Source organism: Callospermophilus lateralis, chromosome 13, assembly GCF_048772815.1.
Source record: "Callospermophilus lateralis isolate mCalLat2 chromosome 13, mCalLat2.hap1, whole genome shotgun sequence".
Classification (NCBI taxonomy): domain Eukaryota; kingdom Metazoa; phylum Chordata; class Mammalia; order Rodentia; family Sciuridae; genus Callospermophilus; species Callospermophilus lateralis.
Genome location: NC_135317.1, coordinates 11,858,277 through 11,884,379, shown reverse-complemented (window position 1 = coordinate 11,884,379; position 26,103 = coordinate 11,858,277). Strand labels below are relative to the sequence as shown.

The following is a 26,103-nucleotide window of genomic DNA, read 5'->3' as shown; positions in this document are numbered from 1 at the left end:
ACAATGCACCTCTGAATTTCTGTCCAGCCCAAAGGGCCAACTCCTGGTGCTGCTGGGCCCCACCTGCTCCTCCCGTCCTCACCCACTCCTTGCTCCTGTGAACAGCAGTCAGCCTACCAAAGAGTTTAAGAGAACATCCTATGGATCTTAGAGCCATGGGACAAATCAGAGGATGCACTGTGCCCGTGATTGGAATGAAGGAAGAAGAGATGGAACGGGACAGGCTCTGACAGAGGAAAGGTGCACACTGTGGACCTTGGGCAACGGTACAGGGAGGACCCAGGGACACCTGAGTCAGAGGGCTGTAATATGGAGTCGTTACAAAAACTCTCAATTTAGAAAAGAGGAAAAGAGGACCAAACAGCACACATGAAAAACAGCAAGACAGGAGGTTTACCCAGTCATATAAAAAGAACCTTCAATGTCCACGTTCTCATCACCCCAATTAAAAGGCAGAGATGGCCATGTGAAATACAAAGTTAGACAAACAGGAGAAAAGCAAAGGTGTGTACAGACATGGCACATAGACACCAAAACCAAGAAACCTAGAGGCTTCATGCCAGGCAGAGTCCATTTAGACCTGGAAACACAACCACAGCAGAGAGGAACATTGTGCTGGGAGACAGAGACAGATCCAAGAAAATACAGCGATCCTCTGTGTGTATGTGAGCACATAAAGAGAACTGTAATATGAATAAGGAAAAAGGAGAAGAATTAGACAGATCCACAATTACAATTTGAAACAATGGGTAAACAAACAGGTGAGGAATCAGTGAAGATATGAAATAATACCAACCTTCTGTACACTGTCACTAATGCAAAGAGAACACTGAGAACAATTTTAAGCCAAATGGATAAATTCCCTTAAAAAACATAGGCTACTAACCAGCTCCATCTAGTCAACTTATAGAACCTCCATTCAACATAAGCAGAATGCACAGTATTTTCATGTGCACACAAAACACTTACAAAAATAGCCATATTTTGGACCACAAAACAAATCTAAAAACGTAAAAGAATTAAAGTCATAAAACTATGTTCTCTGACCACAAGAAAAATTAATTTAGAAGTCAATAATAGAAAGATATTAGAAAAATTCCCAAACACTTGGAAAATAAATAATGTGCTTCTATAAAGGCCAGAGGCCAGAGAAAAATCAAAGGGGAAATTAGAAAAGTATTTTGAACTGAATAAAAGGAAAAATATATGTCAAAATTGTGGAAAGCCAGGCACAGTGGCATACACCTATAATCCTAACTACTGGGGACAGGCACAGTTAGAGGCCTGTCTCAGCAACTAAGTGATACCCTATCTCAAAATAAAATTTTTTAAAGTGTTGGGGATGTTGCTCGGTGGTAGAGAACCTGCCTGTCGTGCTTGAGGCCCTGGGTTCATCAAACTGTGACTTAAGGAGGAAGCAGTGATTACAAGGAAATGCATAGCACCAAATGCATCAGAAAAGAAGAGGCATCTTAAATAAACAGCAAATCAAGCTGAATCTAAGCTTCCACCTTAAGAAACTAGAAATAGGGCTGCAGTTGTAGCTCAATGGTAGAGCGCTTGCCTAGCACACGTGAGGCACTGAGTTTGATATTCAGCAACACATAAAAAGAAATAAGTAAAACATAAGATATTTCCATAAAAAATGAAAGAAAGAAACTAGAATTTTAAGAGCAAATTGTAACCAAGTAATCAGAAGAGAGCCAATAGTGAAAATGAAAGCAGATACCAGTGAAATAGAAGACCAAGGAATATAGAAGAAATAAATAACTCCAAAAAAAACGATCCAGTAAAATTGATAGAATTGACAAAGTGCTAGCCAGACTGATCAACAAAAGGGAGAAGACACAAATACCTATGTCAGAAATCAGAGCACATTGTTACACATGCCTAGTCACTAATGCAAAGAGAACACTGAGAACAATTTTAAGCCAAATGGATAAATTCCCTTAAAAAACATAGATTACTAAAGATAAGAAGAAATAGGTAACTTGAGCTGTCCTTAGCTATTAAATAAAATGAACTCCTAGTTCAACACCTTCCCACAGAGACGTACCAGGCCCCAATAGCTAAACAGAAGAAGTCCACCAAATTTTAAGAAATAATACCAACCTTCTGTACACTTGTCCTGAAACTGTAAGAGGAGCAACACAGTCCAGCCCACTTTCCTGAGGCCAGCATAACTCTAGTGCCAACACAAAACGAAGGTTTGTGGAGGACAGAAAATCAGGACCTACCTCGCTCATGAGCAGAGAGCAAGAATATCTAACAAGTCTCTAACAATTCACAGGGCACAGTGGCTCGGGAGGCTGAGGCAGGAGGATCTCTAGTTCAAAGCCAGCCTCAGCAAAAGCAAGGAGCTAAGCAACTCAGTGAGACCCTGTCTCTAAATAACATACAGAATAGGGCTGGGGATGGGACTTAGTGGACAAGTGCCCTTGAGTTCAATCCCTGGTACCAAAACATCAACAACAACAACAAAACACACACATACACACACACACACACACAAAAAAAAAAAAAAAAAAAAAAAAAACACCAAACAAACAGAAAGAAACTCTACACAATTCAAGCTCTTGTATGTGTGAAAAGGAAGGTACTTCACAATCAGGTGGGGTTTTCCCAAAAATGCAAACCTATTTCAACATTAGAAAATCAGTCACTATAATTCACTCAGTTGATACTCCTTTTTAAAAATACTTTTTTAGATGTTGATGGAACTTAATTTTATTCACTTATTTATATGCGGTGCTGAGAATCAAACCCAGGGCCTCACACATGCTAGGCAAGTGCTCTACCACTGAGCCACAACTCCAGCCCTCAGTTGATACTCTTAAACAACAACAAAAACTTCATCTTAATCAATGAAGATGCAGCATTTGGCAAGAATTTAAAGTCCACTCATGATTAAAAACTCTCAGCCCTCTAAGAACAGCAAAGTCCCCAGCCTAAGTGAGTCCTATGAAGGAATCCTTATAGCCTACAGCACTTAGTGGTGAACACTTAAGTGTGTTTCCCTAAAGGTCAAGAACAAGACCAGGAATGCCTTTCACGACTTCTAGCCAGTATTTTAGTTGTGGTCCCAGTTAGTACAGTAAACCAGAAAAATAAAGACATTCCAATTGGAAAGGAAAAAGCTATATTTTATTGAATGTAACAGGATCAACATAGAAAATCTATTCAAAAACTACTAGAACTAGCAAGTGAATTTAGCAAAGGTCAAGATACAAAAATTAATTGTGCTGGTTCTAGACATGGTGGTGCATACCCCCATGATCCCAGATCCTCAGGATGCTGGGGCAGGAGGATGGCAAGTCCAGGCAGCCTGGTCAACTTACTGACACCCTGTTTCAAAATAAAAAATAATAATAATAAAAAAAAAAAGCCAAGGGTAGGTAGCCCATTGGTTTCAATCCCCGACACTAAAAAAAAAAAAAAAAAAAAAAAAAAAAAAAAAAAGAAAATTGTATTTCTCTATAAACAATGAAAAATTGTGTACAAAAATTTATATGCCATTATTGAACCATCAACATATCAAGTATTTAGGGAAAATGTTTATAAAATGTGTACAAAACCTATACATTGAAATCTATAAAACAGCCCTGACGTAAATAAAGAATAAGTAAACAAATAGAAAGATATCCTGTATTCACAGATTGGAAAACTCAAATTTCCCCAAATCAGTCTAGAAATTTAATAAAAATCCCAGTGAAAATCCCTGCAGTTTGTTTTACAAACTGATTCTAAGGTTTATATGGAAATGCAAAGGTCCTGGAAAAGCCAAAAGAATTCCGAATTTCAAGTCTTACTATAGAACCCCAGTAACCAAGAGGAAGATCTTAGCTTAAAAACAGACACAGAGGTCAGTGGACAAGAATAGACCTGCACACATGTGATCGATCACTTTTCACGTTCTCCAAAGGCACTAAATGGAGAAAGGTGCTTCCTACTCCTCCTCCAAGTGGTTCTGGGACGATGGAATATTCTAGGCAAAAAAACAAGCCTTTACTGGGGTATAGCTCAGGGACAAAGGGTGTGTGTGCATGGTCTGAGGTTCCAGACAGGCGGCAACAGGCAGGAGAAAGGGCACTAACCCGCCCCCCCCAAACCCCGCAGAACCAGCTTCCTGGGGAAGGGGCTTGAGGTGGGTGGGCTCTGCCCTTCAGTCCCAGGAAGTTCTTGACGTGTCTTTTCTAAGCCAAAAGCAGCAGAAAGTTCTGGGATGTAGGTGCTGCAGCATCAAAGGCCAATGACAGGATCACTGCACTGCAGGTGGCCGGGGAGCCTGGCAGGGACAGTTAAGAGGCTGCTCCTCTTACAGTTTCAGGACAAATGTACAGAAGGTTGGTGTTATTTCTTAAAATTTGGTGGACTTCTTCCGTTTAGCCACTGGGGCCTTGTATGTCCCTCTGGGAAGGTGTTGAACTAGGAGTTCATTTTATTTATTAGCTAAGGACAGCTCAAGTTACCTATTTCTTCTTATCTTTAGGGGGTTGAAGAAGTGCACAGGGTGAGTTGCCTGACTTGGGTGCCTGAGCCACCCAGTGTGTCCCACCTGGTGGGCACCTGGTGATCTGGTGAAGGGTCTAAGAAACCCTAGTTAAAGGGGGTGCAGCCCAGTGCTGCTGGCAATCTGCCCTAACAGGAAACACCAGGACAGTTCACTGTGCACCCCTCAGAGGAAGTGCCAGAGCCTTCCAGGGGTGCAGAACGGTCCTCCATCTCTGGGTCGAGAGCCAGGCAGAGGCCTCCCCTCTCCCACACCAACTGCCTAGCTAAGGAGTAGACCAGAAGCTGGGCTGGCAGGTAGCCTGCAGCCACACGCTGACCGAAGCAGAAACGATCCGCAGAGCACTGGGCAGTTCCCTGCGTCCACCTTGCAGCTGTCCAGGTGTCCAGTACCCTCTGTCCTGCTGCCCTCTGGCTTCCAGCAGCTGAAAATTCACAGGGCCTGTCAGCCTGGTTCCTGTGCCTGCTCTGGGCTATTTAAGAAAGGCCTAGGACCGGCCCGTCTCGTGATTCTGGGTTTCACAGCTCTGACCTGGCTTTGCAGGCTAAAGCTGGAGGACAGCAAGCAAACTGCGGGGTCCCTGCCTACAGCGTGCGGCTCCTGCACAGAGCGAACTGCAGCCCACGGAGAGGCCGCAGTTGGTCCTTGTGCCTACACAGCACCTCCCCCAGCACCGCAAGGGCTTTGGGACCCTGTTTCTCGTTCCCAGGAAAGGAAAGGATTCGGGCTGGGGATGTGACTCAAGCAGTAGCACGCTCGCTCGCCTGGAATGCGTGCGGCCCGGGTTCGATCCTCAGCACCACATACAAACAAAGATGTTGTGCCTGCCGATAACTAAAAAATAAATATTAAAATTCTCTCTCTACCTCTCTCTCTCTTAAAAAAAAAAAGAAAAAAAAAAAGAAAGGAAGGGGTTCTTGTTAGGTGGAAGGTGAATGAAGAATCCACTGAGTGACTGAGTGAATGACCTGTGACTCTGTACCCTGAAGGACATCCTGATGTGATGCCACTTGCCTATTTCCTGAGTGTTCAGATGTAGGGCCACTCTTACAGGATACTACTGCAGGTCAGGCCAGAGTCAGGCACTGGGGACCCCAGCAGCTCCCAACCTGGACAATGAGGCGGCCAGCTTCTCCACAGCCATGACCCAGACGGAAAGGCCTCCCATCAGATGCAGCCCGGCCTCCACAACAGCAGCTCAGTGAGGCAAGAGGGGGCAGCAACGTGGGCTCTTGAGGCCAGCAAGGGATCTGGGCTCCTGGATGTAACAGGGGCCGCCCCCAGGGCCCAGGGATGCCTGGAGCTGTGTCCCCTCCCAGCTCAGACCTAAATCACTGTTGGCTCAAAACTCCTCAGCATGCCTTTCAGAGGCTGTGGTTGAATCAGGGACACAAAGGCCTCCAGAGTCACCAAGTGGGCCGCCTCTGTAGGAAGGTATTATGCACCTGTGATGGGAGCAGGTGGGGGGAGTTTGGAGGCAGAGCCCCTCCCAGCACTCGGGACACCCTGGAGGGTCCTTTCTACTTCTCCTTCATTGGAGGCCTGGGGGAAAGAGAAGGACACTGTACAGCAGCCCCTACGGAGGTGCATCTTGCGGGGAGTCCCCCCTCTTCCACTACCACTCCCCACCCTTCACCCCCAGTCACGCAGTTCAGGAGGAAGCTAAGTGGCCCTGGGAGGGCTGGGGGTGAGCCCAGCTCCAGGATACCATTCACCCAGGTGGGAGCATGACCAAAAAGGAGGCCCCCAAGATGGGAGCCCCTGCCTCACTTCCCAGAGGCTGGAGAACAAGAGCACAAGCCGTGGCAGAGACAGAAGGGGAGAGAGAGAGGGACAGAGATGGCCAGAGACCACCCAGAGAACGAGAGACAGAGGAGGGACTGGGAAACCAGGATGGGGCGGGTGGAGGGGCAGCTCTCGGAAGGGGCTGCTCCTGTCCTGCTGCATCATTGTCACAAAGAAACCAGATCCGAGTGCAAACTGGCAAAGACTCAAAGAAAATAAATCAGGCAGACTCGGGTGACCTGATTACAGAGCGGCCCTATCTGCTGCCGGCTCTATTTATAGCCGGGTCTGCGCACTCCTGATGGGGACACTACTGTTGCCAGCCCAGGGCACAGGTTTTATTGGTCCAGTTCTCCTGTCCTAATGCAAATGGTAGCTGGCTCTCTTCCTGCCTGAGGGGACTTTCACGGGGGGGGGCGGGGGGGGGTTCCTTGACATGGGCCCAGGTGAAAGGGTCCCGTGTAGAAGCCAGGGGATGTCATAACACTCCTGCCTCTGGGCCCTCCTGCTCGCTGTAGTGCCCATCCAGGTCACTTTGCAGTTGGCCTTTCAGGGATCCTGTGAGTGACAGCATTGTGTTCCACTGACACCGTCACCTAAGCCTCACCTGCAAGAGGAGAAATATGTTCAAGAGAAAGATGTGGAACCGCATAGCCAGTGCGGAGCACACACTGTGGGGCGTCCAGGACCAAGCAGAGCCACCAACAGAGAAGGACGGAGGCAGACAGGGTGGAGCAGGGCTCCCTCCTCTGGAGGGAAGTCCTCAGCATGGCTTTCAGTCCTGCAAGGAGCACCTTCTGAACTGCGGGTGATTCCAATGCTTTTAAAGAGAAAAGACATGCAGACACCCCCAGATAAGGTACAGTTACAATGCTTTTATCATATTACTTAAAAAATATGTGCATAAGACAAAATTTGAAGCCTTTGGTCCTTGAGGCTCTTATATAATAAACTATAACAAATTTTAATTTTTAATTTTATGTGTCAACCTAATTGTGTCATTGTACCAACAATCGGTCAAACACCAATCTAGATGTCTGTGAAGATGTTATGTAGATAAGAGTAGCATTTACATCAGTGACTATGACTAAAGCAGGTAGCCCTGCAGTGTGGTGGGCCTCCTCCAATGTTGAAAGCCTTGGGATGAAAAGCCACTGAGTTCCTCCCCTCATTAAGGAATTCTGCCAGAGGGGGCCTTCCCACTTCAATGGCCACACCAGCCTTCTCTGGGCTCCAGCCTGCCAGCCTGCCCTGCAGATTTTGGATTTTCCCATCTCTAAAATCATGTTAGCCAATTCTGTAAAATCAATTCATTTTTTTCTCTCTCCCCCTATATGTATTTTTTTAATTGAAATGAACATCTCTAATGTAATCTGATAGAAATTGTTAGCTCTGTGGAGTGGATGATAATAGGTTTCATAGTTGGAAAGATGACTTCTCAGGACTGTTTTAATATTTTATCTGTTTCTGCATTTTATTTTAAAAACTCTAATGCCAAGAAAGGTTGTTTATATAAACACATTGTACAAAACAGTATAAATAATTTTAAGCTTTTTTTGTAAGTCCTGGAAAATTATGATTTACACTTAATTAAAATCTCACTAATGATTCAGTTGAGGATTCTGTGAAGCTGTATTGTTCACTGGAGAACGAGATCAGCATTTGGACTTTACTGAAACTCAGACAAGACCTCATCTGACTCAGAGTCGGGAGCCGAGCACTCTCCTGGGTACAGCATACACACAGACATACACACAGGACGCTCCATGTGACCTAAAACTCTGCTCCTGCTGTCACAAGCTGTGGCTGCTCAGCTCCTCCGCACTGTGTTAAGCTGCTTCAGACTCTTCATCTGTACGTCTGCCACAACGCCGCCTCGACTTCACAAATGCAAATCAGGTGCTGAGAATTCCCCCCCCCCTTACTCATAGCTTATCTACCAGATCATCCAGAACCTGCTTTCAAAAACAATCATTATCAAAATGAAAATGCAACATATTTTAAATACTCATGTTTCTTTGTACGTAAAAAGCTCTTAAATTTTAGTGAAGAGCCGTGTGCTGTAGCATTCCTGTAATCCCAGCAATTTGGGAGGCTGAGGCAGGAGAATCTCAAGTTCAAAGCCAGCCTCAGCAAACTCGAGGCGTTGAGCAACTCAGTGAGACCCTGTCTCTAAATAAAATATGAAATACGGCTGGGAATGTGGCTCAATCACCAGTTCAATCCCTGGCACACACCGTCCCCCCAAAAAAAGTCATTAGTGAAGAAAGATGAATAATTTTATCAGTGGAAAAAGGACAGGAATAGGTAAGTCACAGAGAATAAAATAAAAGGTGTCCTACGAACGTGACAACTTGTTTAACTATGACCAGTTAAACATACCTGTCTTTACTCCCAACTGTTACCCAGGAAAAAACAAATTAAACTCCATTGTTTGTTTGCTTTAGAGTGACAGAAAGACACTGATGTGGGAGGTCACGCGACTGGGCTGTACATTGGTGCCCGCTGGCTTTGCTGTCGATAGCCCAACAGCTGGGTTCTGATGCCTAGAATAGTCTCCTGGGAACTGAGGTCACTCTTACTGAGAACACTGGTCTGCAGGTGCCCCATGGTGACTGGAACAGGGTGAAAAGCTTCATCTGTTTTCACTGCTGTGCCCAAATCCTCCATTGCTGGACCTTTGGTCAGATTCTACTTAGCTCTGCCTGTGGACCTGTTGGGCACTTGGGAAATGTCTTGTCTACAACTGTGACATAGGATTCACTTGACCTGGACGTGCCTCGTCTCCTGCCCCACTTAAAACTGACCATGCCTTGTCAGCCACTGTGACTGTCAAAGGAACACCAGGAAGGACCTGAGAGAGGCAGCCTCTGAGTTCCAGAAGAGACAAGAGGCCTCCTGCTCCTGGCTGGCCGGAGCTGGCCCTTACCCGCCTCCCCAGGGCTGAGCCCTTGGTCCTGGCATGAGACATGGGTTCATGAGCCCAGCTCCCTCCTTGCTGTCTCCCCAATGCTCATCTCTCAGACATGGGCTTCCATGTTACGAGCCACCACAGGAGGCTCAGAAACACAGCCAGGCCCTCCTCAGACTGCAGAACAGAATTGCTGTGTGCAGCTCTGCAGCACGGAGGAGAGACAGCAGATGAGAAGTCCAGACGCCATCTGGCAAGCCGGAAAGCAGATGGACAGAGAGAGCCCTTGACGTGGCCATCAAAGCAGAACGAAGGCCACAGGAGCAGGAAGTGGGTGTGGACACAGAAGCCAGGAAGCAGCAAACCTACTCTCCTGCGACCCCAAGGGCACAGGGGTTTGCAGCTTTTGGGTCTTTCCAAACATGGGCAGATGGTGAGGACAAAAACGGAGGTTTGGCTGAGGTGACATCTACAGGCAGCTTCACCCTAGAGTCCTCTCTGCTCCATGGGTCACACAGCTGAACAATGGCCCTGGCAGAAGCCTGGAGGTTGGGTCTCCTGAGTGTCGATTGCTGGTGCCCTGAACACAGGCTTCAGCAAAGGGCACCTGCTAGGTGCTAGGTCCCCACCCCACTGGTCTCCTTTGGGTTCAGATGCTACCTTCTGAGCAGAGGTGGAGGAGTTCTCTCTGGGGAAATTAGTGAGCCCAGGAGAAAGTGATAGACCCAGCCTGATTCCCTCTTAACATTGGGAGCCATCTCACCACAAAGCCATGAAAAGCTAATTTCAGCTTTACCATAAATTACTGAAAATTCTGAACTTGCTTAGAATGCCTGCTCGTGCCTTGAACTCACCCATGCCTGGCTCTCTCTTACCAGATGGTAGCCCTCTCTGAAACTTTAGTGATGCCTCATAAATCTTGGCCTTCCCTGGCCAGATAACGACCCTCTCTGAGGCTCTAATGACCTTCATAAATTCTGATGTTAGGGCCAGCAAATATGTAAACTAGCCTTTGTGTTATGCTCATCAGAGTTTTATTATCTGTAACCCCCCCCTCCCTTGTGTGACTTTCTGGGCTATAAAGCTGGACTGCAAGAAAGATGTAGTGCATCTTGTTCCCGTGGTTTTTGTTGGGAGAGGCAGCCCACCCGGTCAAAATAATAAGCTTGCTTATTATTTTAATTGGAATCGTGGTCTGTTTTGGGGTCCTGGTCTAACAAAAGAACTAAGCAAATTGCCTTCAGAGTCCTCCAACAAGGCATTTCTAGCCTCATCACCCTACACGAAGGGCAGAGGCTCTTGAATTCTCATCATACAGCTTCCAGACAAGTGGTGAAGTCTTGCTTTTAAATGTGAATACATGGGGCTGGGGACACAGCTCAGTTGGTAGAGCGCTTGCCTCGCACACAAAGCCCTGGGTTCAATGCCCAGCACCACACACACACACACACACACACACACACACACACAGTGAATGTACAAGAATTATGAGCCATCTTAAATGGCTGTGACATGAAAGACAGAGGCACTGACTGAGCTCCCCCAAAGTAAGCCTAGGAGGCGGTGACCATTGAATGGAGCCTAGGAATGCTGGGGACGTCATCTCCACACACTATGATTTAGGAACATGGAAAAGGATGAAGATGAAACCAGGGCTTTGAGATGCACTGGGTTTCCTGTTTCTCTGGTGGGCAGGGACTTTGAGACTGCAGACCCTGCAGCAGCAGAGCAGGCCGCAGCCCAGAGCCTCTGCCCTTCGGTGCTGCAGTGGCTCACCCTCAACTTCCTCCCTCTGGGTTTTGTCTCCTGAATTAAAAAAATGAAACCCACAGACCATGATGACATTCACTGAAGAAGGGAGATAGACCTCCTGGAATGCAAGGGGGAACAGAACGTTTTATCAGCTGGCGTGTGCTCATCTATAACACTTGGGTCACTGCTGTTGGCCCACACGTACGCTAACCAGGATTTGGAGACCTACTAAGGTCGACTGGAGTTCTGGCTTGCTCTGCCCACTTCCACTTTCTCCCCACAGGTCAGGAAGTGGGAGGTGGAGGTCATGGGATGCTCTGTTCTTGCAGATTCTGTGCTGCACTGGTGCATGGAGTAGGCTTCTGCAGTAAGTATCCCTACTGTGCCCAGACCTGACAGCCCAAGGGTGACAGGCCAGTGCCTTGCTTTGCAGCCCTCAGGACTCCACACTTGCATGCAGGCACACAGCCACAGGTCGTGCTTGCTGCCTGTGCTCCAATCTACTTGGGTTGAACTCCGGGCTTCACAGCCCCACTGCTGCTTCTGGGCAGGGACAGGGGGTAGGCTGTGCAGCCTGGCAGCCAGGAGCCATGTCAAAGGCAGTTCCAAATACTGTTAAGGCATGAAAAACTTCCATATGCTACTGGATGACGTTCCTTACCATATCAAGTTAGTATTAAGGAGGATGGGGGTATTCAGAAAATGGGGAAGTGAAAGGAAAGCCAGGATTTCCCAGTATAAAGAATCCCAGGGCAGCCGTGTGCAGCAGGCATAGAGAGAACCAGGCCAAATCAGTGCCAGAAGGCAGGGGGCTCCAAAAAGAGGGTTTTGGGGAAGGAGTGGAGGTGGGCTGTCATCCTACTTAAACATATTTGAAAAATTTTTTAAAAGCCCTGTCAAAGAGCTTGAAAATTAGAGGTACATAAAAAACTAAACAAAATAAAAGGCAACTATTAACTCCAGGAAAAATAAACAAAAGTAAATATATCATGGTACACAGTATAGCTTCACTGGATATAATACATGGATATAATAATCAATTCTATAATTATCTTTAAAAATATCAAACTTGGGCTGTGGCTGTAGTTCAGTGGTAGAGTGCTTGCCTGGCACATGTGAGGAAATGGGCTCAATCCTCAGCACCACATAAAGATAAATAAATAAAATAAAGGTACTGTATCTATCTACAACTAAAAAAATATTTTAAAAAAATCTATACTAGGAAGATGGAGGAATGCATGTTGAAGCGTGGGGCTAGGGGAACAACATAGAGGGTCCAATCCCACCTCTTCTGTGGGGGAAAGAAAGTCAACCAACAATAAACAACACTGAAAACCAGGAATTATTATTGCAAACATCTTATTTTGATGAAGGTAAATTAGAAAGCTAGGGTCAGGAATTCAACAGCATATGTTAGGTGCTTGTTTTTCATTATGAGATTTTTTGTAACGTTGGAATTGCTGTCACAGGGTTAGTGACATTGGCTTTTCCTTGGGCTTACGCCCTTGTGTTGCTTTGTGACCAGTGGGATGTGGTGGGCAGCAGAGTATGGCTTCAGAGTTAACTCAGAAAACACACAGTGGTGTCTGTTCCCTCCTGGGCTCTCCTGCTCTAGAAGAAGTCAGCTACCAGGTGGTGGGGACAGATCCTGGAGCAGCCTGCGGGTGGGGTCTACTGTAGGAGGAACAGGCCCCCTGCCAACTCAGCCTTGTGAGCGAGTCGTTTTGGAAGTGGGTCCCCCAGCCCCAGCCAAGCCTTCAGATGAATACACTCTAACAACATTCTGTCTGCAACCTCCTGCCAGCGCCAGAGCCAGGAGCCCATTTAAGCTGCTCCTGGATCCCAGAGCCAGAACACAGTGAGGTAACGCTTTTTTTTTTTTTTTTAATATTGTTTTTAGATGTCAATGCACCTTTATTTTTTTTATTTATTTATATGTGGTGCTGAGAATCGAACCCAGTGCCTCACACACGCTAGGCGAGTGCTCTACCATGGAGCCCCAGCCCCAGCCCCAAGGTAACTAACTCTTTTTAAAAACTTTTCAGAAAACACCTTTAATGCTTATTGTTTCACATTTGGGGTGAGATTTTGCAGTGATGGGTGAGGCCTGTCACACAGCAGGCTGGAGAAGCTGAAGATGCTGCTGCAGAAGTGGCTGACAAGGAATATTCCAAAATAACCACTTACTTTAAGATGGGGGAAATGTTCTTGCCTGTCTTACAGGACCACGGGGAGATTAAATGCAATGATGGATGTGCAGGTGACGCCTGTCTACAAATGCAAGGTCCTTGTTATTGATGAGATGGTGTGTTTTCCATCTACATTGAAACGAGAAAAGCAAGGTCGCCAAACCAAGTATTCAGAGGGAAGGACGGCCTCTTCCCTGGACGGTCCTTCCAGGCCTCTCAATAACCAATTTATTTTTTGTGGACATTGCACAATGTGCCCACCACAAAAGCTCTCTGTGGTCACAGCAGGTGTTCAACATACAAGGTGCTGTCAGGTGGCATGTCCCTGCCCAGGTCAGGTGGCCAGTGGAACAGGTCTGGGGTAGAAGGCTCTGTAGGCATGGAGCACGGTGGGAGCCCAGCACATACTCTGGCTCAACTCCCCTGTTTTACAAACACCTGGGACTCACAGCAGATGCTTCTGATCCCTCCAGCCACCTCTGCACTATCTGGTGGCTTCAGTGGACGATTTCCCATAGTTGTCGGTTTCTACCTGAGGCTTCTCTCTCCTTCTCTCCCCATGGCTTTCTCCCTGCCTTGCTCTGCCTGCAAGCAAGGCAGCCAGGAGGACGCTACGGACACAGTGTGCCCAGGTGCAAACTTGGGCCAAAGCAGGTGACATTGGGGGGGTGACTCCCCACCCCACAGATGGACCACTCTGAGGTGCTTCTGCAGTCTCCTCTGAGAGATCCTGGGGGATTAAGTCCCATGCCCTGGGGGGTCCAGCTTGCCCTCACAGATTTCCCCCTCCCCAGCCTCATGCCCCAACAACCTCAGTGTATCCTGGGGTCATCTCTCAAATAAGCCACTTGTCCCAAAGTCTGGCTCAGAGTCTGGCTTTGGGACCCCAGGGAGGCTCACTGGTTCAGGCAGAGATGGCACCAGTACCCAGGCCACTGCACCCACCATGACCTGGAATCTCCAGAGCCACACAGAGTGCCAAGTGCCACTTGCAGCTTGTGTCTGCACACACAAATAACCCAGCGGACATTTGTTACGCTGCAGAGAACTCAGGTCTCAGGACCTCTGTGCACTCTGCCTTACACTTCCCAGCAATGCCTTTTATGTCTCAGCATCTAGAGTCTGAGGTCCAGATTTTAAAGTCCAGAATTGTGCAGAAGATCCCTAACTTATGATGGTTCAACATTAGTATGGTGCAAAAGCATAGTCGTGTGTTTCAGTCAGCTTTTGGTGATCCAAAGACCTGGCAATAACAATTTAAAGGAAGAATAGTTTAATTTGTCTCATGGTTTCAGGGATTCAGTCCACGGTCAGCTAGGCAGACAAATCCTATTGCTCCACGACCAGCATCTGAGGCCCACGGGGTCATGTCATTTTTGTGACTCAGCCTTATGGCCCTGCTGATTGCAAGGTCTCTCTCTTGGCTGTATCTGCTCTATTCCTGTGGCTTTCCTGGAAGACACTCCATGTTACTGGCATCTCTTAGTCTTGGGGGATTTCCACTGCTGCTCTGCTTCCTTCTCGTGTCTTCATGCATCACCCTTTCAGAGGCATCCACAGGGATGATGACCCTCCTGCACTTTGCCTGGCCTCCCAGACCTTCCTTTGTAATCTTGGTAGATTCTCCATGATCCCCTAACTCCAGCATCATGCATTCCTGCAGAACCAGGACCACATGGTTGATGCCAAGGTTTGCCACCATCTTGACCGAGCAGCAGCCAAGCCTCCAGGAACCATGGTTGCATCATCTTCTGAGTGCTTTGGCAGCTGAGCATTGTGAAAAAACTTCCTAGCCACCCTGTGCAAGCAGGGTGCCCTCATGGTCTCTTCTCAAAAGAATTTTAACTTTTGCAGCCTTGGGCCTAAGACGAGTGTGGTCTTGCTAACTCCCGAAATGCCCTCAAGCCACCTTCCCTATCATCCCTGCACAAAACATGTAACATTTCTCTAGTGGCTGCAATATTTTTAACAGCCTCAACTTCCTTAGCTCCAGTTTTGCTTGCACTTTTATGGCCAAACTGCAAGCTTCTTAAAATATGTATGCTTTGCTTTCTGTCCTGATTATCACAGTAAAAACGACTAAAAGTCACTAGCAATATCCATGCCACTGCCCAAATGCTGGGCTGCCTTGAAATTCCCCCATCAGATGAATTAGTACATTGCTTTTAAATGTAGCTTCACATAAAGTCTTAGGACATGGGCAAAATGTAAATGACTTCTTTGCCAGAATGTAACCTGAATGGCCTCTCGCCCAATCTCCTCCTTCCCTTCTATAAACTCACAAGCCCAGTCTTTACTGTCTGCAGTCTCATTGGCATTCTGGTCTTCCGAGCCCCCACCAGAATTGTCCATTAAACTCCACTTACAATATACCAAAGATTTTCTGGCCTACATTTCCAAACTTTTCAAAATTGTTCCCACAGCTCCAAAACTTCTGAACCACATGGTCAGATTAGTCACAGCAATGACCCACTCCAGGTACCAATTTGTTTGAGTCATCTTTTTGTCGTTGTGACCAAAAGACCTGAAAAGAACAACTCAGAGGAGAAGAAGTTAATTTTGGCTCATGATTTCAGGGATTTAGTCCATGATCAGCTGGCTCCATGGCTCTGGGCCTGAAGTGAGGTGGAGCTTCATGGTGGAAGGGCAAAGCAGAGAGAGTAATCAGAGCATGGCACCCAGGCAGCAGAGAGCCCCACTCACCAAGGACAAAATATAAACCCCAAAGTCACAACCCCAGTGGCTGCTTTCTCCAGCCACATCTTACCTGCCTATGGTCTCCACCCAGTTAATCTTTACTAGTGGATAATCCACTAATCAGGTTACACCTCTCAAAATGAATCATTGCACCTGTGAACATTCTTGCATTGTCTGAAACATGAGCTTTTGGGGATACCACACATTTAAACCATAGCACCATAGAACCATTGTATTTTTCAATAAATAATGTGAGCTAACAATACTTTATCTTAAAGAAAGGCTTATGTTAGATGACTTTTTCCCTCTGTAGGCTGGTGCACGTGTTCTGGGCAAGTTTAAGGCTGGCAAGCGTGTTAGGATGTTTGGGATGTTAGGCATATTAGTTCATTTTGATTTACTGTATTTCACCCATCATTAGACAAGGAGCAGCCAACATCACCCTTGCTCTCAGAGCTGACAAACCTTTAGGGCACAGGGTCACTGGCCAAATTTGAACAGCACGGATCAATAAGCCAGTGAATTCCTCAGAAAGTGACATTGGCAGAGGGAGGCCAGCTGTCATCTCCCAGGATGCTGCATGGAAGACCACAGACAGGAGACGGCTCCAGCTCAGAGAGCTCTGCTGTGACACAGAATTGGGACAGAAGAAATAGATGGCTACTGGGGGACATTTCTAATCACCCAAAGGGGTGAAAATTTCCTTCTCTTTCCAGGAGGCATTTCCAGGAGGCTAAAGAGCAAGAGTCTCTAGAATTAGGACATTAGTAACATTTCTCTAGTGGCTGCAATATTTTTAACCCCCTCCTGCCTGGGACACAGGAAGTGCTGACACTCTCCTCCCTACCTCCCCAGCCACCGTTGGTGCATCAGCCCTCACCTTGTGTTAGAACCTCTTGAGTTCAGACAACGGGGTTGCCAGGACTGGTTCTGGCACATAGCTTAAATCCCAGCTCTGCAGATATGAGCTGTGCACCCTTCTGGGCTTGGGGTCTACTAGGTCTCTTAGGAAACATATAGGAACCTTCTCCTAGGGAGCAGGTGGATCCTACTATTACTGATGTCCCTATCAAATGATGACTCTTCTTCCAAATCCCCATGGCAGGACTGTGAAGCCACCATGAATGTCTTTTGGACTCCTGCACAGAGTAGGAACTTGCAGTAAAGAGAGGTGTTCTCAGTGAGATCGAAGACCTAGTACAGAGACACAGATAGGGCAATGGATCCTCCGCTCGGCCAGCAGTGCTGTCAACGGGAAGGTGTGCTTACCATGCTCTTGCACCCTGTTCCAGGGGATGCCAGAGCTTGTGGGCGGGAGTGCTCAGGCCACTCGGAACAATTTGTTGCCTTCATGGACTGGACAGTTTTGAGGCAAACACCACACTACCTGACCTGATTCCAAGCAGATGTGTGTTTGATGGTTGACTTGCTGTCAGCTGGACTTAGGTAGAAACCACTTCCATACTCCTGTCACCTGATTGTCATTTAGGCAGTGGGACTCAGAATCACCGCCTATTGACCAGCACAGACAGGGCAAATGCAGGCCTGTATTTCTTGTCTAACGTCCTGGCAAAGCAGCCACTAGTGCTTGCCTGGGAGAGGGCAGAGCCACGAACTCTGGGCCAGGGGAGACCTGGGGCAGCAGGGATGCTTGGCTGCTCTGCTGCCTGCTGTTGTGAGCAAATACCCTGTCCAAGGTGCAGTCACAGGATGCTGTGTGCATTTTGAATGTGGAATGACCTGGGTCCCTCTTTTGGAGAGGACCCATAGATGTGGAGTTTGTTTTTGCTCTTTACCTTTAGAGACCCCTGGATTAAATTAAGTAGGAACAAATCGTACATTTGAAGAGTCATTCAGATTGCTCAGGGTACACACACGCACACACGCACAGGGCCAGTGATTTTCTGCTGTCTTTCCAAAGGAAACTGGGTTTTAAAAAGTCGCATCCGGGCTGGGGATATAGTTCAAGCGGTAGTGTGCTCGCCTGGCATGCGTGGGGAGCTGGGTTAGATCCTCAGCACCACATAAAAATAAAATAAAGATGTTGTGTCCACCGAAAACTAAAAAACAAATATTAAAAAAATTCTCTCTCTCTCAAAAAAAAAAAAAAAAGTCGCATCCGACTGAGCATCAATCAAAATGCCACAAATCAGCTGGACCAATTCATCCGGGCACAGTGCTTGCCAGTGAAGTCCCATCTTCCTCACAGGGAGTCTGATGGGAATTTCTGCCTGAATGGGAGCCCAGGGTAGAGGGCAGCAGTGGGCAGAAACCAGACCCTTGGAGGGAGACGCCTAGGGAACATGCCCAGCAGCTCCATCTGCAGGGGCCACCGGAGCCTGCCACGACCAGCAAGCCGGGAAGGAGGGGGTGGACTCTTCCCTTTAAAAAATTAAGGGCATTCCAGTGCACCATTTTTTCTTTTAAAATAATTTTTAGTTGTAGATTGTCACAATGTCTTTATTTTTATGTGGTGCTGAGGATTGAACCCAGGGCATTACACGTGCCGGGCAAGCGCTCTACCACTGAGCTACAACCCCAGCCCTCCGTGTGCACCTTTAAGATGTCTTTGGAGGCTGGAGGTGAGATTCACCGCACAGTGAAGGTGTCTTGCTAATAAATACTACCATCCTGAACCGCCTTTCCTTCTAGGCCTGGGAGTCGGATGACACAGATAGGAGGGACTTTTTGTGCTTGTTTACCCCTTGTGATGCTGAGGGTAGAACCCAGTGCCTCCCAGGCTAGGCAAGCTCTCTGCCACAGAGCTGCACCTCAGTGGAGGCGCGGATGGCTTCAGAAAGAAGAAAGGAAGTCACGTGTTGCTTTGGTGCCTCCCCGTGGGCAGCAGAGGGAGCTAAGCCCGGAGGATCAGTATGGGACCGCCCAGCTTCTCCGGAGCAGAGCAGCACCCCTCATTCCAGAGCTCCCAGAAACTTGTGAGGGAGCACATTTTACTGCCTTTGTTTTAAAAGTGACCATATAACTGGGCTCTTGTTTCCAGCCCTTTAGAAACACTCGCTGTGATCTACGCGCTGGATCTAAATTTGGTGTCCTTCTTTCTGAGAAACACTCCAAGAGACACAGTGGTCTCCCTCTTTGGTTCTTTTGGTTCTTTGGTTCTTTGGTTCTGGTAGCCAGACGTGGGATTGCGGAGCAACCGATACTGCGTGTCTCTAAATCATTCCTGGACCTCCCAGTCCAACAGGGACGCCTGACACCAACTGGACAGCTACAGAGGGCTGTGCTGCATCTTCTGGGGTAATTTTCAGAACCGCAAATCAAGCTTTGCCAGTCCCATTTTTCAGATGGCAAGAAATGGTGAAAAGCCAAAGAGCGAACAGACATCTTCCAGAGCCAGCTTGCGGAGCTCGCCGAGGGCCGGGCCAGCTCGCCTCCACGCCCCTCCCCCGCGCCTGCAGCTGCACGGAACCGCAGGTCCCGCGGCCGCCGCCAGCGTCTCGCCTTCCTGCGATCACCCGGCCTTATAGAAGTCCTTCATCTTCCCCAGTGAAGGCCGGTTCCGGGTCCGCAGGGGGCGCCAGCGAGCACCTGCTCTGTGCTCCAACCGCGCGACTTCAGACCCCCGCGCCTAGGCCCCAGGGATCAGTACTTCCCCTTCGGGCACACAAGCAGCTGAGGGCCAGCACCCGGCGAGGGCGACTGGCGTCCCAGTGCGGTGGTTCCGAGCACGCACTGGCCGGAGGGCGGGGCTCCGTCGCTCAGGGCGGCTCTGCGCTGGACACCTGCCCTGCCGCGCGGGGAAATCGTGGACTTCCACGTAGTGCCCGGACGCAGCAGTCCTCCAGGAATACAGAAAATCCGAGAGGAAGGAAGAATGCGAGGCCGGCACCCCCCAGTTACCCATTTTGGGGTAATACCCGGCAACGCGTGCGTGGGGAGAACAGCGCTGAGGCCCCTTCCTGCAGGGGTATAGGTTTGCTCCGCCCGAGCCTCTGGGCCCGGTCCTGGGGGATGCCCACACTGCGACAGGCTCGGTCACAGGTCGCTGTGACCGAGGCCAGCCAGCAGCCGGGGGACTAGAGGCTAGCCCCCTTGCTACAAAGACCTCTGGAACCCTTGCCCACACCTGCTTCCTCAGCCTCCCTCTAGGTCCAGGGGAACCCATGGCACCAGAGCAGGAACCAGATGTGGTCTTTGTTCTCAGGTCCTGGTGCGGAGCTCCTAAAACCCCTGGAATTCCTAATAGGTGTGTCTCTGGTGTTAATAACAAATCCCTTCTGATTAATCCTATCTGAGGTTGAGCTAACACTGTAATTTAGTGTGGGGCCCTAGATTGTTTCATGATGAATTCGATCACCCAAAGGCCCAGCGATTAGAAGGGTGAGACTTTGGCTTCCTCTTGGACCTCCAGGAAGGCCAGGGAGCTGGAGCTAGGAGAATCAGAACCTGAATGAGACTAGCTGTTGTTGGTGAGCACATCCCATAGGCCTGCCTGATGGGGCATGGAGCCTGTACGCAGGGGCCTGGTCTCCAGCAGCTTTCCATCCAGCTGTTCCTGAGTGCACCCTTTAAAAGGAACCCATCATAGGAAGTGCTTTCTGAGCTGTTCTGGGTTTCCCAGTCAGCGAGGAGATCTTCAGTCAGAAGTACCAGAGGCTGGGACCTGCATCTGGCTCCTGAGGTGGAGGATGGGGTGAGTCCTGATGCTCTGCTGGGTCTGCACTGACTCCGGGTAGTGTTAGAATTGAAGGACTCTTGGAGAAGCAGAAAACTGGTGGTTGAGCTGGGTGCACACCTATAATCCCAGAGACCCAGGAGGCTGAGGCATGAGAATTGCAAGTTCAAGGCCAGCCTCAGTAATTTAGTGAGGCCCTAAGCAACTTAGCAAGATCCTTTCTCAAAATAGAAAATGAAAAGGGTTGGAGAAGTGGCTAACTGGTCAAGTGCCCAGGGTTCCATCCCCAGTGCCAAAAGAAAACAAAAGGAAACCTGGCCATTGGTGCTAGAGAACACCCAGAGCAGGCTGGGGAGGTAGCCCATGGTTCAGTGCTTGCCTAGCACTCACGAGGCTCTCTGTTTGATCCCCAATACCACCCCCCAAAAAAGAAAGAAAAGAAAAAAGGCAAGAAAACACCCAGACCTATATACTTCCAATAAACCCTCTTCTTTGCCTGATTTCTACAACTTTTAACCACAGAACCTTCACTAATAAGCCTTTATTGAAATATAGTCTTTTTTTTTTTAAGAATTTTTCTTTAATATTTATTCTTTAGTTTTTGGCGGACACAACGTCTTTATTTGTATGTGGTTCTGAGGATTGAACCCGGGCCGCACGCATGCCAGGCTAGCGCGCTACCGCTTGAGCCACATCCCCAGCCCTGAAATATAGTCTTACCCGGAAGCCAGGTTCCCCCTTTCCAAACTCTAAGCCACGGGGTGCTGACACCAGGGTGCAAGTGAGAGCTACCTCAGCTCTGCTAGTGGTTTGTAAGGCGAGGTCTTTCTGGGTTCAGGACTTATCTGGCCCTCCAAGTTCACCCAGCTCTGAGGCCCCAAGACAGCTGCCCACAGCCAGGACTCCCTCTGGTCCAGCTCAGCAGGTGGCCCAGGTCCAGGGTTAGGTAGAAGAGGCACCCACTGGGGCTACCACAGCGGTCAGGATGCTGCTGCTGTGGTGTCCCAGTGTTATCAAATTTTGAGCCCAAAGCCTGGGTCCTTTTTCCCTCTGGGAATTATGGAACCAATAACAAGACTGAGCACCTGTTTATCAGTGAGGGAGACTTTTATCCCTGGCCAAAAAACAGAAGTGGGAGACAACTCAAAACCCAGCGTCTCACCCGCAGGCATTGGGCAAAGGAAGGAGGACAGTGAGGCTGACCGAGGCGGAGTTTGAAATCATCGTGTCAGCCTGGCAACAACATGGGTCCACCTGGTGTCAGCCTGGCTACCTGAGGAGGACCTTCTGAGCTTGGGACATCCTGTCTCATAGACACATGGAACATTAGGGGTGGTAGAAGCTTAGCCAGGCCACCCCGCTGTGCCAGGCCAGCTAGGGGGATGGTGTCTGGCCCAGTTTCTCCCTGGGTGGGCATGTGCCTGTTAGACATTCTGGCTGTCTCCCTCCCAATCCTGCAGTGGCTCTCCAGCCCTGGGTGTGTGCAGCTGATACAGGCTCAGCTTCCCTATAGTGCCTGATGGACAGGAGTGGCATCTCCTTGGGCCTGGTCTCTGGTTCTGTGCTTTGACCCAGCAGACTTCTCGGAGCTCAGAGCACCCACTGAGTGCATCCAGGCCTGTGGGGTACAGAGGACTGAGCTTGCCTCTGTGCGGAATGGAGTGAGATTTCAGTGATATCAAGAGCTACTTTTCAGCTGGTTCCTGCCCACTTCATCCTCCAGGGCACACCCAGACTCTCCAGGAGGACTGACAGCCAGGCCCAGCTTCTGTCTTTGTACTCAGGCACATGGCTGGCTACACCCTTCCCTTCCAGGGCCCCTCCCCATGTCCTGTGGGGTTTGCCTCTGTGACAAATTTCACCTTTGCACATCCATTTCTTAAGAAGCTTGGGGCAGCAGTCACTGGAGGCCGCTTCTCCACAATCGGCCCTTGGCCTGGTCTTAGGACAGATTATCTGAGAAACAGAGAACCCTGAGGGTGATCAGAGGACCAGAAAAGGCCCACTGACCTGGGCCCAAACAAGAAGGACTTGGCCTCAGAAGTCAGATAAGGTTGGCCCAGGTCAGGAGAGAACGGCACCCAGGAGGTGAGCTGGTGAAGGAGGTGGGGAGAGTGGTCAGGCAGTGGGAAGGGGACACTGGACAAGGGCCTGCTCTGCGCTCCTTAACAGTCCACCGATGCCTGCTTCTGGGACCTTGGACAAGGCAAGGGCAATGGGCTGGGATCCCTCCAGCCCATGCTTAGCCTGCTCACAGGACCCACCTCTGGACAGAGCCTGTGGGCAGGATCAGGTAATGAATGATGTAGCCAGAGGCCTGGCAGGACCCATGTGTGTGTCTACACAGGGACACTAATACGCTCTGCTGGGGAAGACCAGAAGGAGAAGGAGCGAGGGAGGGAAGGAAGGAAGCAGAGAAAGAAAATAGGAGCTAGTCCAGAATTATAGACTGTAGAGATGTTGTAGGGACAAACGAGGCAAGGCACCGAAGACAGCAGGAAACAGTTTTATTTGGCTGCAGCCAGGTTCAGAGGGTACAGCCTTTGCTGTAATCAATCAATCCCCTGAACTCAGAGTTCAGGGAGTTTCAGAGTTTTATACCCAGCGTGTAAGGGGAGGGGCTCAGAAGTTCACAGTCTGCAGGAGTTCTCATAAAAGCAGCTTTTTCTTTCACTGTTCTGGGCAAGTTAATTCTTCAAGGACAACACCTGAGAAGGGGAGAGCTTCTCCTCCCCTTTCTTTCCTCCCCCTGCCAGCTGTTACCATGGAGCCCAGTTGGTAACTTATCTTAAAATGTAGACATCTCTGTGAAGCCCAGCTCAAGGCCAGAGGCCTTGTTTTCACATTTCTACAAAGTACTATAGTGGATATGTTTGTGAAAAACTAGTAAGGGGGTGTCCAGCACCTGAGTGCTGGTATCTTTTCGGCCAGTGGCCAAGTAAACAAGGTGACACAAAAATAGGAAGTTTATCTACATTGGACTGTTTTGCAGAGACTCTTTAGCTGACAGTCCTAACATCAGCCATGGTGAAGAGGGCTTTTCTGTGGAGAAAGGGGGTACCACTTCAGAGAGGAGAGAATATGTTAACAACCCAGAGAAGATACCTGGATGCGCCTTCCAAATTCAACTTTGTAGGAAACAGACCAAGCCAAGAAGAGCGGGCAGTTTGGGCCTCCTTGCCTCTTGTTCCTGATCTCACAAGGCGAAGGACAGACAGTACTCTCAGCAAGCACTGATTAGAGAAATTATAGCTTTGGTTTTTTCAAGTGAAGGCCTGTGGACGGGCTAGCGATGAGCAGCGGAGCTGTCCACAGGCTGCCTCTTTTCTGCTTTGAGTGTCTGCCTTTGCCCTTAGCCAGCAACTGCTGGTGCTGGGACTCAGGAGCCAGGGTACCGTGCTTCCACCAGAGTCTGAGCAGAAGGCAAGGTGCTGTGAGCACCCTGCTTCCAGACGTGGCCTTCACACTGGGGGTTTCTAATTACCCTCTCCTGCCTGCCCTTGAAAGCAGCTTTGTCCTGGCTGAGGCAGGGCATTTGTTGTGATCACACTGAGCACCACATCCAGCCATCAGGGACACGGCCACGGAGTTGTGAAGTGTGGACTATTCAGTGTGTTAGTTCATGAGGGCCACAGCAACAGTGCAGAGCCAGGGGCTCACACGACAGACGGGCATTGGCCCCCAACCTGGAGGCTGCCAGCAGAGAGCTGGGGTCACAGGACATTGTCCCCAAGGCCTCGCCTTGACTTGCAGGTAGCATCTTCTGTCCAAGTCTCTTCTTTCAGGGACACCAGTCAGATTGGATCAGGGCCCACCCTGATGACCTCACTTTACTTGATCACCTTTTTATACCTTCTGCCCAAATACAGACACATTCTGAGGAATGGGGCCGGTGTGTGGGGGCGGTGTTGGAACGTCAGCATGAATTTTGGGTGGCTACAATTCAGTCTCTAACTTTGGAGGAAAGTTTTACTGCCCTTTCTAATTTGGAAAGCATTGTCCAGTGCTGAGAACCCACCTGACCACTTCTGTGTACTTCAGAGGAGGGCTCTTGGTCTGTTCTAGGGGGACTGGCTCTCTGACCGCTGTGCTATGGAGGCTTTTTCTCATCTGACCCTTCTTCAATGACCTCGTGTGACTTCATATGCTAACATGCACAGGGATGAACAAAGGATCAACAAACAGGTCCCTGAGCACAGAAGACTTTGCTGGTGGATGTGCATGGAGAAGGCCCTTCTGCGGGTCTGAATGGAGTTGTCTCCGGGCAGCAGGCTCCCATGTCAGGACTGTTCGTGTCTTCCTCCCTTGATGAGTCGGACCCATCTAGGTCCACAGTCCCTAGGAACAAGGCTTAGGGTCGTGTAGGCAGCAGCATTTTGATTATCTATCATGAATGACAACTTCTTGTTTGGTGCACTCTATGGAGTAGGAAATCCCTAATCTCATGAGGACGAGACATGTGACTGGGCTCTGCAGGTGCCATTGGGGGTCTCTGGTGAAGGAAGCCCGTGACCCACACGAATTCTGCCTGAGTGGCAGGGTTCATGTCCTGGGTGCCCCATCCCCAGCCTTCTCTTCTTGCTGCACGTTCACCTGGCCTAGCTCTTCCAGCCAAGCTCACCTCCACTGCCAGGTCTCTAGCTCCTACCTCACCTCTGAGCTCTGACCTGCAGGTGTCTGAGCAGCATGCTTTTCTACTAATGTCCTCAGAACTTGAATCAGTAAGACCTTATTTCAAAGCATGCTCCTGATGTGCCTGAGCAGTCCATGCTTGGTCAGAGGGCAGCATCATTCGTCCGGCTGCCAGTCTAGGTTCTTACTCTCCCCTTTCCTCAGCCCTCCCACTCAGCTATGATTCCTGCAGATTGTACCTCCCAGGGCCACTCCATCATGCACCCGTCCTGGACTCTGCCCTCCATGGTTCCCCCTAGGGTGACTGACAGGAACAGCCTAGAGGAAAGGACTTTATTTGGGGCTTGCAGTTTTTCAGAGGCATTAGCCCACATATGGCCAGCTCTGTAGCTCTGAACCCAACATGAGGCAGCACATCATGGAAGGGCTGGCAGAGGAGAGCTCAGCTCCATGTGGGGTCAGGAAGCAGAGAGAGAGGAGGGGAAGAGGCCACAGGGCAGATGTACCCTTCCAGGGCAGCCCCCAGTGCCCACCTCCTCCAGCCTTGCCCCACCTGCTGCACTCACCTCCCAGTCAGTCCACTCAAACTTTGGGGAACTGCTGCTCCCAGGGCCTAGAAGCTTCTGCAGCCAGGGTATCTGGTCCGACATCTGGCTCCCTGGCCATTAAACCATGTGTCCTCAGGCGGATGCTTGGCCTTACCTGTAAATCTGAACGTGCCCTGCATCTGCCTGAGGGCCGCTGGGATGACAAAGGTGCTCTCTGGAACTCCCGGGGGAAGAAGGGTCAGCTGTGGATGGTGGACCACAGGCCATCTCTGCTTTCTTTTTGTTCCATCTATAATTGGCACTTTAAAAAATAAACATCGAGTTGAGATCTGTCTTCTCCTGGAGCCAGTCACTGTTGGAAATGCCTCGTAGGGCAATTCTGTGGTTTTGTTTTACTCATAGGACTGTTTGTTAGGCCTATGGGAAGGAACTACAAGACAATT

General features: G+C 49.1%; 1 non-coding gene across 1 annotated transcript; it reads left to right on the top strand.

The window, feature by feature from the left end:
- Positions 1-25,981: 25,981 nt before the first annotated feature.
- On the top strand, positions 25,982-26,103 carry LOC143637847 (small nucleolar RNA SNORA18). The gene has a single exon (XR_013154502.1). It is a non-coding gene; the product is annotated as a small nucleolar RNA SNORA18 (small nucleolar RNA).